At 34.2% G+C, this 14,748-nt stretch overlaps 1 long non-coding RNA gene across 1 annotated transcript in view; it reads right to left on the minus strand.

The window, feature by feature from the left end:
• Nucleotides 1-11,929, minus strand: part of LOC144225310 (uncharacterized) — a 51,591-nt gene extending 39,662 nt beyond the window's left edge. Inside the window, exon 1 of the long non-coding RNA XR_013333267.1 lies at nucleotides 11,822-11,929. This is a non-coding gene — a long non-coding RNA (uncharacterized LOC144225310). The remainder of the gene's footprint in view (nucleotides 1-11,821) is intronic.
• Between the last annotated feature and the right edge of the window lie 2,819 nt (nucleotides 11,930-14,748).

The raw sequence follows: 14,748 nt of genomic DNA on the forward strand, positions 1-14,748 counted from the left end.
CTTTCCTTATATAGAATATGCACTCTATCGTGCTCAAACTAAAGGCCCTGGCAAATCATTTACTTTTCCATCTGTTACCAATCACCATTCTATTCCAGCTTACAGTTGTTACTGGAAAAAAAAGTTACCCTAGAAGTACTTGGTATCTCAAGTTTGATGTACACGTTTCTATTTTTAATCCTATCAAGATAGTAGAAAGTTTTATTATATAAGATTTGTTATACAATGTTGCCTTTTCTTTTTTGTTTTTCATTGTCTTTTAGAATGTCTGCTTTTTCTTGACATAACATAATTTTAATCAAATAAGATATCTCTATGTTCATAGAATTAAAAAAAATCCTTGTGATTAAAGGCAAATTATAAGTGTAACTATCACTTCTATCTGGCTCTTATCTCTGATCAATATGAAAGTAGCCAGGAAGCATAGGAGATATTTATTCACTAATAAACTGTAAATAAAAATGTGATTTATGATAGTTTTAGAATTGAATGTACACATAAATATTTCAAATTTGCTCTTTTCAAATATATTAAGAAACACACGAATAGATATTTAGATAACACCAAAGTCGTGAAGTCTGAGGTTTTTAAATTTAATTATTATACTAATGGAAATAACCAGTGATGAAGCGCTATTTTTTTATAACATATCATACACCCTAGCTTTGTCTTTTTTTAAATGTTTTATTTATTTCTGAGAGAGAGAGAGAGACAGTGTGAGCAGGGGAGGGTCAGAGAGAGAGACACAGACAGAATCTGAAGCAGGTTCTAGGCTCTGAGGTAGCTGTCAGCACAGAGCCCGATGCGGGGCCCAAACCCACAAAGTGTGAGATCGTGACCTGAGCCAAAGTTGGATGCTTAACCGACTGAGCCACCCAGGCTCCCCTAATTGTCTTTTACTCATATAAATTCTCCCGACTTCCCTATTCTAAATCCTACAAATCCAAAATAAAGGTACTTTTCATACTTTATTTGTATCTCTCTTATGGCACACTGCTTTCTATCATAATTATACTCATGTACTTATATAACTAATTTTCTATGTTAGAGTCTATATAAAGTATTTGAGGACATATGTTTGCTCTCATTTCTTTATTTTCTACAGAACCTCAAACAGTGTCTCACACAGAGTCAATGTTCCATAAATATCTCTGAGTCAGTAAATCTGTAACAGGTTGTTAAAGGGAAGTTTTCCTAACTCACTTTTGTCTGACACAAAAAGTTCATGGATGCTACGCTACAGAGTAGCTTGGACAAAACTCCAAGAAGGCTTTTAATAGTAGGTGGTTGACAGCAGTTAGAGGATACACCATATCTAACATATAAAAGGGTCAGGTTTGATGTAGAATTTTGTAAGGAAAGTGTAATCAGAAACGCCTATAGAGTCCATTTTACAGTGGGCCACTTTTCTCAAGTCCATGGGGTACAACACCACATAGAAAGCTTACTATTTGTCTCCTCCCGTTAGAGATTCAGGGGGCTGATGTCTGACCCATGCCTGACAAAAATAAGGATGGGGACCTTACTAGCCTAGGACTGTGTCTGGGAAAGAACAGCATTTTTCTCCCAAGTCAGTCAAAGGTGTGTAACCCCAACAAGCTCTGACATGTTTCCAGTTCCCAAAAATTTCTACCAGAGGGCAGTATGTCCATAGAAAAAAGAAATGGAGTATATCTTTAAATACCAAAGGAGAAGCATGGATTGAGAGTATGCAAATGAAAGATTGTCACAGTCTACATTGGAAGAGTTGCATTTGAAGGGACCCAACATAGAACACGTGGCCACAGACCATAATAGCACTATAATCTGTCAGCAAAGAAATGTTAAGATAATACATATGTTGAGAAAAACCTTTTGGTCACTACTTTCACTTCTTCTCTTCTCTTAGATCAGCTCCGGAAAGGCCAGAAATTTTATACTGAAAGGGAAATATTAGACAAAGACGAAGGACTCTTAACCTCCTTCTAAAACTGTAGCTTCTCAGCAGATAAGGGAGACAATTTCCTTTTTTCGTCTCTTAAGGGCATTTTTGAGATGTAACTGAAATACAGTAAACTGCAAAAACTTAATGTGCAAAATATTATAAGATTGACATACGCATGTGAACCCTACAGCATAATCAATATGGTGAACATATGATCTCCCCCAAATTCTTCATATTACTTTATAATGCCTTTCTCCCTTTCATCCCCACCCCACCTTTCCATCCCCCAAGCAATCACTTATCTATCTACTCTCTCTATCACTAGAGATTAGTTTGCATTTTCTTGAGTTTTACATAAATGGGATGATTACAGAGTATGTATTCTTTTGGAGGGAAGGAGAGATCTGGTTTCTTTCATTCAACATAATTATTTTGAGGTTCATTCATGGTATAGGTTATTTCAATAGTTCACCCACTTTTATTGCTAAAATTCCATTTTTTTGGCATACCACAATTTATTCATGAGATAACAGACATTTAGATTGTTTTTGTCAATTAAACTCTGTCTTCTATGAATAAATGTACAAGTCTTTTTTATAGATAGACATTTCCTCATTTTCTCCCTTGACTAAAACTTAGGAGTAGAATGGCATGTCATATGGTTGTTACAAGCTTAACTTTAAAAGAAAAAATAACTGCCAAACCTGGGCATATTTTAATGTGTATATTTGTAATATATCTAAAATGGAACATTTCAAAGTATAACATTTAGACAGTTTTTATGACTTGTGATTCTAGGTTTGTCTGTCCTTCTTCAAACAACATGCCAGTAATAACGAAATATACTTGTTTTCAGCATATTATTTCAATAAACATCTTCTGAAATAGTGAGTCATTAAAGCTATGACACGTTTAATTAGTGAAAATCTGTGTAGTTGTTAATGTGGCAGATTCTTAATTGAAGAAAGCTGCTTTTAGGTAACAGTAGAACTTTTTTTTTGACTGTCATAGAACTAGGCAAGGCATTTTTGAGAAATTAAACGTATTGCCAACAATAAATGGCAAAACCGAGGGATGATTTGAGGCCTGCTGGATATTTTTTATATGTTTCAAAACATATTTCAGACAATGGCTTCACACTAGAGGCACCACACTGAATATCCCCTAACCCATAAATGAAAATTAAATGTAAATTCAATAAAATGTCCCTGCAAAGTTGATTTAAAACAATTCAGAGTGTTTTAAACACCAATGTTATATCTATTAAACTATGATTTACTAGAGGCTTCAAATCCATCATATATGTGCTCTGAAAAATTTTATGTATGTTCAATTTTTAGTAGAAGACAGAAAGGCACTTAGTGTTACATAACCTTACATTTATTATGTTTTATTCTATTTACCAATTATCCATGCATTTCCCTCAATTTATATGCTAACTTGGTTCATAAAAATCTTGTAAAGTTATTCATTGATTCAATAAAATTCCTTCAGTAATTTTTTAAAACGGGCAGCACGGTGGTGGGTGAGTGCCACAAGATATTTCCAGTTTGATAAATGCAAGTCCTTTGACGTTACATTAGACCTTTTGCATTATTAATCTAATGAGGAAGAAGAATATAAGAATGGTGATTTCATATTAACCCTCAAAAGTAAGGCTTTGACTGCATCCGTGCCATCAGGTTATTGGGATGATTGTAATAAATTGGAAAGAAAAGTCACATTACTAACTTGCCTTGTAATAAAAGACAAAATGATCACAAACTCAAGTAAGTTTCTTTTTTCAATGTCCATATACTCTGAGACAGCGTAATCAATTTCTGATTTTTTTTTTCTCAAGTTTTACTTTGGAAGATGGAGATGCTGGAAAGGAAAAAAAATGAACTCCACAGAATAAAACGTTTTCAGAATTGTTCAATATTTTTATTAGTAATGTTCAAAATGGAGGATAAGATGGATCACCCTTGTTGGGTGGAAATTTGAGAAACATTGTTCTCTTGTTAGCTAAACAAGCTGATACTTTCCATTCCAGTTCCATACTAGATCTACTCTTCGGCCAACCCCTTTCTGTGCTGCTACTCATTTTCCCAACAGTGAGGCACCTTGTTAGTGTTGTCCACCATAAACATTCTCATTCGTCAATCTTCGAACACCCAGAAGGCAATTTCAAATTTACTACTCCATGCCAATATAGAAAGCTTGTCAAGCATATTTCAGAACCGTTAAAAAAAATCTTTTTTTTTTTTTTGCCTTTATACTGAACGCTTTATTATCAAAATACTGTGACAATGTGTTTACAAGTTACTTGAGTTATTTCTTTGTTCCACTTTTCAGTTTGGTTGTGCTATTCATTTGAAATACAGTTAGGTTAATTTGTTTTCCATTTTAAAGATTTTCCCCAAACCTCATTTATTTTTATTTTATTGGCTCTATAAAAACTTTAATGTGGCTCCAAATGACAAAACTATATCAAAAAGAAGAAAAGAGAGATCTGAGAAGTTTTAGAGCAATCATTCTTAGGTTTTGTTGCTTTAGAAGTTGTGAATACATATATATTTCTTAATTCTCCTTCTTAATGCAAATGCTAGCATACGGTGTATACTCCACTATTGTTGTCTTCACCTAACATTATATAAAAATGATTCCATATCAGTTAATGTAGACTTTCCTCGATTTTCTATTAACTGAATAGATACTAGTGTGTCATTATACCATAGTCTATTCAGCCAATATTCTATGTTTGTGAATGTGGTTTCCTACAGCATCTTGCCCTTATAAGCAAAGTAGCAATAAATAACCTGTTGCATATGTATCTTCATATAGTTGGAGATATGGCTTCACTCTAAAGAGTGAATCTTCTGGATATATTCATTGTTTTAATATATATTGAAACATTCTCTTCCTTTAGAGTTGTACCAAATTATATTCCTTTTTAAAAATTTTTTAAAGTTTATTTACTTTATTTTGAGAGAGAGAGAGAGAGAGAGAGAGAATCCCAAGTAGGGTCCTCACTGTCAGCTCAGAGCTTAACACCAGGCTCAATCCCATGAACCAGAGATCAGGACCTGAGCTGAAATCAAGGGTCAGAAGCTTAACTGACTGAGCTACCCAGGTGCTCCACAACTTGTGCTACTAATAACAATGCTTGAATGTTCATATTTATGAAAGGGAGGGAGGGAGGAAGAGAGAGAGAGAGAGAGAGAGAGAGAGAGAGATTTGTTTCCAAGATTCAACCTTTTCAGTAATTTCAGAGATTTGACCTTATCCAGAACTGGTAAGGCAGTATTTATAAATCTGTTTTCTTAGTGTCTGATGCTGGGTCTTGAGGTATACAGGGGTCATCAGCAGGGAAGGGAAGCTTGATGTCAGAGTTGAAACAAGCACTGAATGGAACCCAAAGCATAAGATATAGCCCATGAAGAAAAGCTAAAACTGCTTAGTTGTGTGGATTCTATAGAAGCTGGACTTTCCAACATAGAGCCAACGAATGCCCAGCTTACGAGTTGGTGAAGCCATAAAGGAACAAGGGGAAGGGGAAGGGGAAGATGCTGTCTTATATGATGATGAATTAACAGATCAGCAAGAAGAAATGAGGCTACAGAATGGCTCTGCTTCACTTTCACCCTGCAAGTCTCTCAGAGTCTCTTCTTTAACCGGACCTAACTGAAAACATATAGGAGAGGAAACTATGACAAACATATTTCATCACAGCCAGGTTGACACTTTACAAAGCCATATAATAATTTGATACCAGAGTTCTCTATTTTCAAAGTCCAAGTTCTCGAGTTCAGTGCCATTTGATTATCATTGGAAAAGAATTGGAGACCTCTTTCATGGTTTCTGAGTGTAACTGTAGTAGAAGCTGCTTAAGTCCATGAAATTTAGAAAATGCATTAGCAGACATTATATCTAACCAGAATTAACTATATCTAGCATGTGCTTAGCATAATTGCTGGCAAAAAGTAGGCAATCAATAAGTACATATCAAATGCATATCAGATGGGGAAGGTGGAGAAAAGAAGGAGAAACATAATTTATAAGGAATATGGAAGCAGGACACATCATGCCAGGAATTTGATGGGCCTGGGGAACCAAAAGAATGTCTAAGAACTGAATGCTCTGAAGTCACAGCTAAAATCTTGGTGAGTAGGACTCTAGATTTTCACATAGTACTTGTAATCTAATACAGAGATGATCTTTTCTGTTTGCTTTAAACTTCTTTCTACATCTTTATATTAAGAAGAGCATTTTAAAAATGTGCTGTAGATTTAGTTTTTTTCTGGAATATGTATTGGACAATTCTTGCTTTTGCTATCAATACTCACTTGCACAGATTTGTAAAATACTGATTAGTTAAAAAAATACATTTCTTCTATTCAGTAAATATCATGAAGCCAGCAACTGTCCTTTAGAGCTATTGGCTTGTTAGTAAAGAAAAAATCTTTTGTGATAAGTTTTGAATGAATTAAACCTATAATTTTCTTTGCCCCATATTTTTTTTGGAAAACATTTAGAAATGGTCTAAATATTCTAGTTTTTCTAGAAAAACTTTCAGTACAATGAAAGCTGGTAATTCTTAAACTTTTATTTTTAGTGTTAGATTATCACAATAAAATAGTGGATATAATCAGAGACCATTAATTGTCCTAACAAAAGACCATGAGATATCATTTTGACCTGGAGTCCTGTCTTGAAGCATAAAGGCAACCTGTATCAGGGCAAAGTTATTTTAAAAATCGATAGTGGTAAGTGTTGAATGGAAAGAGCAAATATGTAACTTTGTGAGCAATGGAGTTTTTAATGGAACTCACCTACATGGCCCAAAGTGTATCATGTATCCAGTTAGAGTTCATGCAGGTGAAAGGTGGGAATTAATTTTGCAAAAAGCATATGAAAAAAATAAAGAGCTAGTCATTTTTTATCTTAAATACCATAGAGTATTCTATTCATTAGACTTTGAAGTTTCCTATTTTTTTCTATTGATTATTCAGTGTAATTATAACCATGCATTAAACAAGGTCACCTAGGACACAACTGAATATAGTAAGCTTGAATTTTAGTTTTGGAGCCTCACTCCAAAATGGAAATGAATGTGGTTAAATAGAAAAATAATTCTCAAAATAATTAACATATTCCCATTCTTTCCTTTATGATGCAAATTGCCATTAAAGAGCTGTGCAAAATTTTACTGCACATCACTTAATGAAATAGAAAAGTCCTTGCCATGTAACTTTAACTTGTATAAAGAGTATCATTATAATATCTCTCACATTCTGAATTGTACCTTAAACATTTCTCACCAAAATTCTTAAGCCAGTTATAACTGTCAAGCCACGTTATCGTATCCAACAGTAATATTCCATGAAGGGAAATAGTAAAATGATTAGTCATAAATGGACACACGTGCACATACATAGAGCACAAGACATATAGTAGTCAACTTTTTGGTCCCACTTCTTTTTATTTTAATATTTTATTTTATTTCTGAGAGAGAGAGAGAGACAACGTGAGCAGGGCAGGGTCACAGAGAGAGGGAGATACAGAATCAGAAGATAGGCTCCAGGCTCTGAGCTAGCTGTCAGCACAGAACCCGATGCAGGGCTCAAGCCCACAAACAGTGAGATCATGACCTGAGCTGGAGTAAGATGCTTAGCGAACTGAGCCACCCTTTTCTTGAATCATCAAGAGCTCAGATACCCACTTTAGCTTTTGCTTCATAGTAAGCCATCTCCAAACTTAGGGATTAAAAACACAACCATCCCTTTATTTCTAAAATCTATACCCATACATGGTGAAATACACAACCAAGTTATTTAGTGCATCCATCACCTCACATAGTTACCTTTTTTTTGCATTTTTTGTGAGAACTTTTAAGATTTCTACCAAGAAATCAATTATTCAATACACTATTATTAATTATAGTCACCATGCTATATATTAGATCTTCAGAACTTAATCATCTTATAAGTGAGAGTTTGTACCCTTTTACTGAACTCTCTCCATTCTCCCACACCCCCAGCACCTGACAAACACCATTCTACTCTGTTTCTATACATTCATTTCCCCCCCACTCTTGCAAGTGATACAGTGAAGTACTTCTGTTTCTCTGGCTGGCTTATTTTACTTAGCATAATTCCTGCCAGGTTCACCCATGTTGTCTGAAGAGGAAGAACTTCATTTTTTCAGGGCCAAAAATATTCTATAATATAGATACCACATTTTATTTGTTCACTCATCTTTGATAGGCACACAGGCTTTTTCTTATCTTGGTTATTGTAAATAATGTTGCAATGAGCACGGTAATGTGCATTGCAAATATCTCCAGATAGTGATTTAATTTCTTTCAGATATATATTTAGAAGTAGGATTGCTGAATCATAAAGTAGTTCTTTTTAAAAATTTTTGAGGAAACTTTATACTATTTTCCATAGTGACTCTATCAGTTTACCTTCCCACTAACTGGGCAAAGTTTACAATTCCCTTTACTTCACATGCCCACAAACACTTTGTATCTCTTGTCTTTCTGATAGCAGATATACTACTAATAATGGGGTAAACTGCTCATTGTAGTTCTGATTTCTGTTTCCCTGATATTGAGCATCAATATACCTTTGGGACATTGTGTATCTTTTCTGGAAAAAAATGTCTATTCAGGTCCTTTTCTCACTTTCTAATTCAGGTTTTGTTTGTTTGCTATTGAGTTATATGAATCCCTTACATATTTTTGACATTTAACCCCTTTGGATATATGGTTTGCACACATTTTCTCCCATTCCAATAGGTTGCCCTTTCATTCTGTTGATGGTTTTCTTTGCTGTGAAGTTTTCTAGTTTGATATAGTCCCTAGTTTGTTATGTTCTATTTCCTTTGCTTTTGGTGATAAAAACAAAAACAAAACCAAAAACCAAAAACAAAAAACAATAATAAAAAACATTACTAAGACAAACTCAAGGAGCTTATCCCTTAGATATTCTTTCAGGAGTGTTAGAGTCTAATGTCTTATGTTTTTAATCCATTTTGAGTTAGTTTTATGTATAGTGTTAAGCTAGGAGTTCGTTCACTTTCTTTCTTTTGAGTTTCATCAATCTGTTTGTTAGAGACACTATGTTTTCCTCATTGTGTATTCTGGAAACCTTGTTGAATGTTAATCGACCATATGTATGTAGGTTTATTTCTGGGTTCTTGATTCTGTTCCACTCACCTCTATGTCTGCTTTTATTTCAATACCATACTCTTTTGATGACTATAGCTTTGTTATATTGTTTGAACTCTGAAGTGGGATGCCTCCACTTTTGTTCTTCTTGTTCAAGATTTCTTTAGCTATTTGAGGTCTTTTGTCATTCCATGCAAATTTTGGGTTAGTTTTTCTATATCTGTGGGAAATGCCATGGAATTTTGATAGGCATTGCATTAAATCTACAGATCACTTTGGGTACTATGGACATTTTAACAATATTAAATCTTCCAATCAAAAAACTCAAATATCTTTCCATTCATTTGTATCTTCTCAAATTTTTTAATCCATGCTTTCTAATTTTCTGAATACAGAACATTCCCTCCTTTATTCTTTCATTCTTATGTATTTTGTTGTTTATGATCCTATTATCAAATAGGTTTTTTATTTCCTTAATTTCTTTTTCTGCTAGTTTGTTGTTAGTATATAGAAACACAACTGATATGTACATATTGCTTTTATGTCATAAGACATTACTAAATTCATTCATTATTTCTAACTTTTTTGATGGAGTCTTCAGGATTCTCTTCATATAAAACCATGTTATCTGCAAACAGAAAAAATTTTATTACATTCTGATCTGAATGACTTTTATTTATTTTTCTTGCCTAATTACACTTACTAGTACTTCTAGTACTATGTCGAATAGAAGTGGCAAGAATAGACATCTTGTCATGTTCCTGACCTTAGAAGAAAAACTTTCAGGTGTTCTCTGTTGAGTATGGTGTCAGCTATGAACTTGTCATATATGGTTCTTATTATATTAATATATGTTTCCTCTATATCCACTATATTGAGAGTTTTTATCATGAGATAATGAACTTTGTCAAGTGCTTTTTCTACTACTATTCAGATGATCATATGTTTTATTTTTCATTTTGCTAATATGGTGTATCACATTTATTTGTTTGCATATGCTGAACCATCCCTGTATCACAGGAATGAATCCCATGTGATATCCTATGATTCTTTTAATGTGCTCAGGAATTTTGTTTGCTAATTTTTTTGAGATTTTTTTACATGTTTGTTCACCAGGAACATTAGCCTATAGTTCTCTTTACTTGTAATATCCTTATCTGGCTTTGATTTCAGGGAAATGCTGGCCTGGCAAAATGTGTTTGGAAGTGTTCCCTTCTCTTCAATATTTTGGAAGATTTTCAGAATGTTTGGTATTAATTCTTCTTATAATGTTTTGTAGAATTCACTGGTGAGGTCATTTGGTGCTGGACTTCTCTTTGTTGAAAAGTTTTTGGTTATTGATCCAATTTCTTTACTCATAATACATCTCTTGAGGTTTTCTATTTCTTCATGATTCAGACTTGTGAGTTGTATGTTTCTAGGAATGTATTTAGTTCTTCTAGGTTATCTAATTTGTTGGTATATAATTGCTTATAGTAATGTCTTATGATCCTTAGTATTTGTGTAGTATCAGTTGCCATGTCTCATCTTTATTCTATTGTTTATCTGGATTTTCTCTCCTTTTCCTTTGTTAGTCTAGATAGAGACTTATGTTTATCTTTTCAAAAAAATTATCTCTTAGTTTCACTGACATATTTTATTGTCTTCCTGGTCTTTATTTCACTACTATCCACTCCAATATCTGTTATTTCCTTCTTTCTACCTTAGGGTTTAGTTTCTAATTCTTTTTATAGTTCCTCAAGAGTGAATTTAAATTGTTTGAGACCTTTCTGAGTATGTTTATTGCTGTATACTTACCTTTTTAAAAATTGGTTTTGCTGCATCCCTTAAATTTGGTATGTTGTGCTTCCATTTTTATTTCTTTAAATATATTTTTGCTTTCCTTTTTGATTCTTCTTTGAACCATTGGCTGTTTGGAAGCATGTGACTTAATCCCTATTGACATGTAAATTTTTAATTTTTTAAATTATTGATTTGTAGTTGCATGCCATTGTGGTTGGATAAGATACTTGGTATGATTTCAATCTTAAATTTATTAAGATTTGTTTTATGGCCTAACATTAATCTGTCCTAGAGAATGTTCTATGTGCACTCGAGAATAATGTATTCTTGAGAACAACGCATATTCTCCTGCTCCGGGTGGAATGTTCTGTATATGCTTGAGGAACATGTACATATAGCTACAGGAAATGCTCACTCACCCATTTAAAAACTGTGTTTCTTTACTATGGTCCCTTGGGATTCATGAAAGCTGAGACCTGTTGGTTTTCACACAGGTAATCTGGGGGGCTCATTCTTCTGATGGTGGCCTTAAAAGTTGGAGTGCTATACATATGGATGAAGGTCCTCACAGGGAGAAGCTAGTGACTTGGTTTTATTATTTGAGTGAGACAGAGAGAAGGCATGGAGATTTCCACTGGCTCTTTCAGGCTCCCAAGAAGGTCCCAACTAGCTCTTGGGAGTAGGCTGATTAGAAGCTTGACCCTGAGATAGATGCCTTTTAAAGTTATTGTTAACCCCTTCCAGGGAAAGACTAGCAGATGGACATTTCTGCTACTTCCTCTATGCTGAGCCTGGAGTGGATAGTTGAGGAAAGTGATGAGTCTTAAAAGATTAGGTGCTTTGTGTATAGTCCAAATCCTTTACTCCTCACAGAAAATTGGGAGTTTTGGGTTTTCTCTATATTGTAAGATTCTGTGCTGGGTGTGGGGTTTAGGGTTATCGTGTATCTCAGTCTTTCTTACCTGTTTCAGTGTGGATGTTGTCTCAGTCACCTGATGTATAGGATTCATTCAACAAGTTCCTGGATTCCTCTCAGAGGGAGCTGATCATTTGTAGTTGTGTATTCAGTGCATCTGTGGGAGGAGGGAAAGACAGGATCCTCCTACCCTGCTGTCTTGTTCCATGACAAAAACAAAATGAAACAGAAAAAAACACAAAACTTCCCCTCTCTTTATACATATTCCTTGGTAGCGCCTTCTCACTGAGGCTGAGGTTGGTCACGTGACTTGCTTTAGACAATGGCCCAATAAAATTCATGATACAAGAAAAGTTTTCCAGTTACATTCTGCATCTATCTCTTTTGTGACAACACTAAGGCTTCCTAGAAACTTATATTTATAGTTATCTGTGTTGGAAATAAAAAATGCTATCAGTGTTTCTCCAAGTACAATACCTAATTCACTTGCATCACCTGGAACTTGTTAAGAATGCAAACTACTGATTCACATCCCACAACAACTTACTGAGAATCACAAGGATGGAGAAAAAGAAACCTGACTCTTATGCACTTTAAAAATAAATGTCTAAATAGGGGCGCCTGGATGGCTCAGTTGGTTAAGCGTCCGACTTGGGCTCAGGTCATGATCTAACAGTTCGTAGGTTCAAGTCCCACATCAGGCTCTGTGCTGACAGCTAGCTCAGAGCCTGGAGGCTGCTTCAGATTCTGAGTCTCCCTCTCTCTCTGACCCTCCCCTGCTAGGGTACCTCTCTCTCTCTCTCTCTCTCTCTCTCTCTCTCTCAGAAATAAGTAAAACATTAAAAAAATAAATCCATAAATAAATGAATAATAAAACTAAATGCATTAAAAAGAAAACAATGTAAAATATACATAAGAGCAAGTATGTAAAAAAGTTTAGATAATACAACTACTAACAATTATATATGCATTTAAAGTAGTCTATAGGCTGTATAAATAATCCAATTATATTATCACTTTTAAGGTAGAACAATGCCTTACTCTAACAAAAATTGTACTGAAGTGTCAAAGAATACAATGACCATAGAACAGAGCATACGTATGTCATGAATTCTTCTGAAAGTGAACCAGACATTTGAAAACAATATCTATCGTTGCTGTTTCTAATAATTGGAAATTTCAGATACTATTGATTACCTCTGAATAATTCTGTTTAGCTCATATGAGGATTCTTGTTATTAGCCTACTTGGTTAGCTGAACTTTGGATTATTTCCACAGACTTTACAAATTTTAGATACAGATTTAATTCATAAACTTGTTTTGAACACGCTGTGTCTAAAGTAACTCCTAAAGTAGTTAAACAACTATTTGCTTTCTTAAAGTAATTAGGTTAATTGGTCTACTGAGATTACCAAATGTTCACTATTGTAAAATGAGTTTATATATAATTTCGAAGTAAGAATGAACTTTTAAACCTCTTACACACTGAGGAATTTTTTTCTCATTTCTGTTAAGTCATCTGTAATATTGCATGCTTGACTAGTAAAAATAGTGTTAGTCAAGACATTATTGAGGAATACTGCTAATAAGCATAGACTGCTAATATAATTATTTATGCTTTTTGTAACAATTAAAAATATACATGGGCATTCAATAACTCTAAACAGTTTTATGTCTGGAATTGTCTTAAACATGTGTGAGACTAAGACAAAAGATTGAGTAAAAACAGACATTAAAGCAATTATGGGGGCACCTGGGTTGCTCAGTTCATTAAGCATCTAAGTCTTGATTTTGGTTCAGGTCCTGATGTCATGGTTCATGAGTTTGAGCTCCACATCAGGCCCCTCACTAAGTGTGGATTCTTTCTCTCCATCTCTCTCACTCTCTCTCTCTCTCAAAACAAATAAAGTAAACAATTTTTTTTAATTAGGTAATTATGAAAATGTTTATTGAGCTTAAAATATTAGTTATTTAGCCTATATTATAATTTCACAAACCATTGGGAAATGGGTTCTGAATTCAGACTTCCTGGCTCCAGATTTGAAGTATCTCACAATATTAAGGTTCTTTAAGTCTCAGTTTCCTAATATAGACAGTTTGAGGACAAAATGAGTTATTAGTGAAATACATAGTTAATGCTCACTCAGTAATAGCTATTATGAGATCCTAGAGGTTTTTTCTTAGTTAAAATCTTTATATGTTTCAAAGTAGCTAATTTTTTTTTGAAAAAGAAAGAGTGCATGCATGTGCCTGAGAGAAGGGAGAGGAGAGAGAGACAGAGAGAGAGAGAGAGAGAGAGAGAGAATCTTAAGCAGATTCCATGCTCAGTACAGAGCCCATTGCATGGCTTGATCTCAAACCCTGGGTTCATGACTTGAGCCGAAACTAAGAGTAGGGTACCCAGGCTCCCTAAATATTTTTTTTAAATGTAGGTCTTTCTAGCTCTGTTAATGTATGTGTAACAAACACATATCTGAGCTTACATTTGGAAACTAGATATCCTTCATTTGATGTGATAAGAAATCAAAATAATGGAGTTGTAAAGACTTTCCCAAGTGCAGAAGAGAATCTCACATAAGCTTTCACTTCGAGTTTCCAAAGGGCACTATGACTATTATTTGAAGTATGAATTTCATTTAGAATTATTCAGGTGTTTTTTTTTAAGTTTATTTATTTAGTTTTAGAGATAGATGGAGAGATTATAAGTACACATGCCTGCATGCACATGAGGAGATGAGGGACAGAGAGAGACAATCCCACGCAGAGCCCGATGTAGGGCTTGAACTCACAAGCCAGATCATGACTTGAGCCAAAACTAAGAATCAGAGGCTTAACCAACTGAGACACTCAGGTGCCCCAAGAATTATTCAGGTATTTTAAAACATCTCAAATATCCTCCTTTTGTTTCTTTTGGCTTCCAGTTTACAAATGAATACTTATCAAATAGTCACTACTTCTTACAAGCATATGGT

The sequence above is a fragment of the Crocuta crocuta genome, unplaced genomic scaffold (assembly GCF_008692635.1).
Source record: "Crocuta crocuta isolate KB4526 unplaced genomic scaffold, BGI_CrCroc_1.0 scaffold378, whole genome shotgun sequence".
NCBI lineage: Eukaryota > Metazoa > Chordata > Mammalia > Carnivora > Hyaenidae > Crocuta > Crocuta crocuta.